The sequence below is a fragment of the Meles meles genome, chromosome 13 (assembly GCF_922984935.1).
Source record: "Meles meles chromosome 13, mMelMel3.1 paternal haplotype, whole genome shotgun sequence".
Lineage (NCBI taxonomy): Eukaryota > Metazoa > Chordata > Mammalia > Carnivora > Mustelidae > Meles > Meles meles.
The window spans coordinates 34118090-34124089 of NC_060078.1; the positions used below are offsets into that span (position 1 = coordinate 34118090).

At 38.3% G+C, this 6000-nt stretch overlaps 1 protein-coding gene across 1 annotated transcript in view; it reads right to left on the bottom strand.

The window, feature by feature from the left end:
* USP54 (ubiquitin specific peptidase 54) overlaps nt 1–5725 on the bottom strand; it is a 101050-nt gene extending 95325 nt beyond the window's left edge. Inside the window, exon 1 of the mRNA XM_046027327.1 lies at nt 5629–5725. The gene's annotated coding sequence lies outside the window, so the exon portion shown is untranslated. The remainder of the gene's footprint in view (nt 1–5628) is intronic.
* Nucleotides 5726–6000: the final 275 nt, after the last annotated feature.

Consider the following 6000-nt stretch of genomic DNA (forward strand, 5'->3'; position numbering starts at 1 on the left):
CTTCTTATTTTTTCCTTATTTGTATTTTCTACTTTTTTTACAATAAAAATATTTTTTGCTGGAAGAAAAAAAATTAGTCACTTCTAACATTTTAAAATAAGAATTATATTAGTAAACATCCTAGAGTAGCCAAAGGAATATAAAATAAAAACAGGATATGAACACTGACTTTTTTTCAGTAATTAAAAGTGTAAAATTTATAGCTCTCCTCTTAACTTCTTAGACTGGGTCTTCTTTATTATTATTATTTTTATTAACATATAATGTATTACTTGCCCCAGAGGTACAGGTCTGTGAATCATCAGGCTTACACACTTCATAGCACTCACATCACATACCTTCCCCAATGTCCATAACCCAACCACCCTCTCCTCAGCAACCCTCAGTTTGTTTTGTGAGATTGAGACTCTTATGGTTTGTCTCCCTCCCGATCTCATCTTGTTTCATTTTTTTCCTTCCCTACCCTCCAAACCCCTGACTCTGCCTCTCAAATTCCTCCTATCAGGGAGATCATATAATTGTCTTTCTCTGATTGACTTACTTCATTTAGCCTAATACCCTCTAGTTTCATCCATGTCATTGCAAATGGCAAGATTTCATTTCTTTAGCCCGGGTCTTTTAAATCAAACCTCTGGGGCACCTGGGTGGCTCAGATGGTTACGCGTCTGCCTTTGGCTCAGGTCATGATTCCAGAGTCCTGGGATCAAATCCCATATCAGGCTCCCTGCTCTTTGGGGAGCCTGCTTCTTCCTCTGCTTCTGCCTCTCTCTCTCTCTCTCTCATGTATAAATAAATAAATAATTTTTTAAAAATTCTAAAATATCTGCATTAAATGGAAAGAAGTTATTTACAAAAGAAGCAAAAAAAGTTCAATACTGATTCACTTATAAATAAATAAAACCTCAAATGTACAAATACACATGTATTTTTATACACTTCTCCCTGAACAGACTATTCAAATATGAACAGTTTAAAACTCATTCATTTGTAATTACAGAATCTTAGAGTAGAAAGAATCTTTAAAGAGCATATACTTAGCTTTCTAAACTAATGCAAGAACACTTTTAAGATTTTATTTATTTATTTGACAGAGAGAGATCACAAGTAGACAGAGAGAGAGAGAGAGGGAAGCAGGCTCCCTGCTAAGCAGAGAGCCCGACGCGGGACTCGATCCCAGGACCCCGAGATCATGACCTAAGCCGAAGGCAGCGGCTTAACCCACTGAGCTACCCAGGCACCCCCCAAGAACACTTTTTTATAATCCTTTTTATAAGGGGTCACTCAGCCTCTGCCAGAATATGTTCAAGAACAGAGAGTACATTATCCCATAAAGCAGCAAATTTTCTTAGAAGATTTATTTATTTATTTGAGAGAGTATACACATGCACACAGGCTGGGGAAGAGCAGAAGGAGCGAAATTTCAAGAAGAATTCCTGCTGACTGGGGAGCCCCAAACGGGGCTCAATCTCACAACCCATGAGATCATGACCTGAGCTGAAACTAAAAGTTAGATGCTCAACCAACTGAGCCCCCCGCACCCCAAGACAGATTTTAATTTACACCCACCATTCTAAGTTCAATCTCTGATCTAAAAGTAAGCAGATCTACTATCTCCTCTTTACATAAGCATTCCAAATATGTAAGACAAAATTCCTATGTTCCCTTAATCACCTCTTTCAGGCTAAATATTCTAGTATGACTATGACTCAGTGTGGTACACAACCTTATTTATGCCCTTGTGTAATCCCCACTCTTGGAATACAGGCTGGACCTGGTGATTTACTTGTAATAAACAGAATACAGGAAAGGTGATGGGATGTCATTACCAAAATTAGGTTACAGACTTTGGTTTCTGTCTTCTTCACTGTCATGGAAGCCAGGTGTGGTGTTTTAAACTGCTCTGTGTTGAGTCCCACAAGGCAAGGAACTGAAAAAGGCCCCTAGCCAACAAACCAGCAAAGAATGAAGGCCCTCAGTCAATCAACCCATGAGGAACTGAGTCCTGCCAATAATCACATGAGAGAACTTGGAAGCAGATCCTCCCCCAGCTCAATCTTCAGAGGAAACCAAAACTTTAGCTAACAACCTGATTGCAAACAATGAGAGACACTCTTTGCTTCCTCTTATTTTTTTGTAATCAAAACTTAAGAACTTTATTTTTTTCATATTCAAATAAGTGAACTTTTTTCAATTATTAACATATTATTAGTTTCAGAGGTAGAGGTCAGTGATTCATCACTTGCATATAACACCCAGTGCTCATTACATCACATGCCCTCTTTAATGTTCATCATCCAGTTACTCCATCTTCCCACCCCCCCACCCCTCCAGTAATCCTCAGTTTGTTTCCTATGATTAAGTCTCTTACATTTTGTTTCCCTCTCTGATTTTGTCTTGTTTCATTTTTTCGTCCCTTCCCCTATGACCCTCAATTTTGTTTTGTTTTGTTTTTTCCCAAAGATTTTACTTATTTATTTGAGAGAGAGAGAAAGAGCATGAGCAGGGTGAGGGGCAGAGGGAGAAGCAGACTCCCCACTGCACAGGCTTGATCCTGGGACTCTAGGATCATGACCTGAGCCAAAGGCAGATGTTTAACCAGCTGAGTCATCCAGGCGCCCGTTTTGTTTCTTAAATTCCTCATATAAGTAAGATCATATGATAAATGTCTTTCTGATTGACATATTTCGCTTAGCATAATACCTTCTAGTTCCATTCACATCAATGCAAATGGCAAGATTTCATTTTTTGATGGCTGAGTAGTATTCCATTGTGCGTGTGTGTGTGTGTGTGTGTGTGTGTGTGTGTGTGTGTGTATTTATATATACACCATATCTTCTTTATCCACTCATCTTTTTTTTTTAAAGATTTTATTTATTTATTTGACAGACAGAGATCACAAGTAGACAGAAAGAGAGAGAGAGGAGGAAGCAGGCTCCCCGCTGAGCAGAGAGCCTGACTTGGGGCTTGATCCCAGGACCCTGGGATCGTGACCTGAGCCGAAGGCAGAAGTTTTAACCCACTGAGCCACCCAGGCGCCCCTCCACTCATCTTTTGAAGGACAGCTGGACTCTTTCCATAGTTTGTCTTTTGTGGCCATTGCTGCTATAAAGACTGGGGTACAGGTGTCCTTTCGGATCATTACATTTGTATCTTTGGAGTAAATACCTAGTAGTAAAATTGCTGGGTCATAGGGTAGCACACACCTTGAATCCTGACCCATAGAAACATGAGCTAACAAATATTTATTGTTTTAAGTCACTAAATTTTGAAGTAGTTTGTTATACAGCAATAGATAAGTAACCTAGCAATTTCACCTCTCATCATAGCTTAGGAAAATTCTCACACATATCTTTATGAAAGAAAACAAAAACAATCTAAATGCTCATCAAAAGAAAATACAATATATTACAATCTTAAGATTTATTGTTATGTAGCATTCAAAAATGAACTACATCTATTTAAACATTAAATCTCAATATAACGCTGAGGAAAAAAGTTGTAGAATTATCCCTAAAACAATCCACTTATGTAAAAATTCTCTTTAAGCTTTTATTATTTTTAAGTAATCTCTACATCAAACATGGGGTTTGAACTCCAAATGCCAAGATCAAGCGTTGCATGCCCTACTGACTGAGCAGCCAGGCACCCCCATTCATATAAAATTTTTTTAAAGATTTTTTTAAAGATTTTATTCATTTATTTGAGAGCAAGAGAGAGCATGAGAGGGGAGAGGGTCACAGGGAGAAGCAGACTCCCTGCTGAGCAGGGAGCCCGATGTGGGACTCGATCCCAGGACTCTAGGATCATGACCTGAGCCAAAGGCAGTTACTTAACCAACTGAGCCCACAGGAGCCCCTTATTTTTAAATATTTTAAAGTAATCTCTATACCCAACATGGGGATCAACCAGAGATCAAGAGTCACATGCTATATGCTCTATTGAGTGAGCCAGCCAGGCACTCCCATTTATGTAAAATTTCCAAAACACATAAAGCACTACTATATATTAGATGTGGATACATTTTATACATATACAAAATTATAAGAAATGGATTGCATTTCTGTTTAAATATATTAATTAAACAATTTACCTCCACACCCTCCTAATTTAATTCTCTACCAAAAATAAGTCAAGGAATGCAAAAGGTAAAAATCCATAAAGACAAAGAAACTGAAAACAGGGGTAGAATTTACACAAAATTTTAGAAGCTGGAAAGCAGATAAATGTGTGGTAATTGATTAACATACCAGAGAAAGAACCAGAGGGTAAATGTTGGCAAACAAAAGCATACATACTCCTACTACAGAACCCAGGGAAGGCTCAGGATTAGAACCCCTTGCAGGAGGGAATGTGGGGTGGAACTTAAAAATGGAAAAGCAATTTAAAAATGTGTTTAAGGGGCGCCTGGGTGGCTCAGTGGGTTAAAGCCTCTGCCTTTCGCTCAGGTCATGATCCCAGGGTCCTGGGATCGAGCCCCGCATCGGGCTCTCTGCTTGGCAGGGAGCCTGCTTCCTCCTCTCTCTCTCTCTGCCTGCCTCTCTCCCTACTTGTGATTTCTATCTGTCAAATAAATAAATAAAATCTTTAAAAAAAAAAAAATGTGTTTAAGAAGAAGTTAAATGAGGTGCCTGGGTGGTTCAGGTGGTTAAGCAACTGCCTTCTGCGTTTTGGGCTCCCAGCTTCATGCGGAGTCTGCTTCTCCCTCTGACCTTCTCCCCTCTCATACTCTCTCTTACTCGCTCTCTCTCTCAAATAAATAAATTTGTATCTAAATTTAAAATTCAATTTTTAAGTTTAAATTTAAAATTTAAAAATTTCGATCTTAAAAAAGCACATGGAAATTAAGTGGAAAGTCTATATACTAAATGGGGAGATCCCCCAACCCTCTTCTCCCTCTCAGCACCAAACCACTTGTAGTCAGACTCCAAGCTCCCCCAGCAAGAAAATGGAGGACTTCCGTCTGGGAAAATTGACAGGCCCAAAAGAATACCTATAAATACATACAGCTGATGGTACTCAAATGGGGATGGGGGGTGGAGCTTGAAGGAGACAGACAATCCAGAGAATATAAGAAAACTTAAAAATCTAGAATGTATTTCTCAGAAAGGTAAGATTTTGCATCTCTAAACCAAGAAATAATACAAAGTTCAATGGAAGATTTGAAAGACAAATTTAAGGACATCTCCCAAAATGTAAAATATAAAAAGACAGAGAAACAGAAAAGATAATGGATTTTAAAACAGAGAATCAATTCAGGCTTTCCAGAAAAAGAGAAGAGGAAAGTATCAAAGAAAAGTACAAAAAATATCCCAGATTTTAAGATCATAAGTTTTCAATTTTAAAGAAATCACAAAGCCCCTAACACAATGAATTTAAAAATCCACATTATGGCACAAATAATTCTAAACTGTAGAACACTAGGAATAAAGAGGAAATTTTGTAAGTATCTAGAGAGAAGGAAAAAAAGGTATCATTCAAAGGAATGAAATCAGAATGGCATCAGGTTGCACAATATAAATGTACTTAATGCCACAGAAGCATACACTTAAAAATGGTTCAAATGGTAAGCTTTATGTTATGTATATTTAAACAAAAAAAGTGTTTAAAAACAAAAATGATGGAGGGTACCTGGGTGGCTCAGTCGGTTAAGTATCCGACTCTTGATTTCAGCTCTGGTCTTGATCTCAGAATCATGAGTTCCAGCTCCACATACTGGGCACGAAGCCTACTTAAAAAAAAAAAAAAAAAGAATAATGGAGCATAATGACCTCAATGGTCAGATCCCAATTCCTTCATAAGAATTAGTGCAGATAGGGGCACCTGGGTGGCTCAGTCAGTTAAGTGTCTGCCTTCAGCTCAGGTCATGATCCTAGGGTCCTGGGATCAAGTCCCATATCTGGGCTCCCTGCTCAGTGGAGTGTCTGCTTCTTCCTCTCCCTCTGTGTATTCACTCTCTCTCTCTAATAAATGAATTAAGAAATCTTAAAAAAAAAAAAAAGC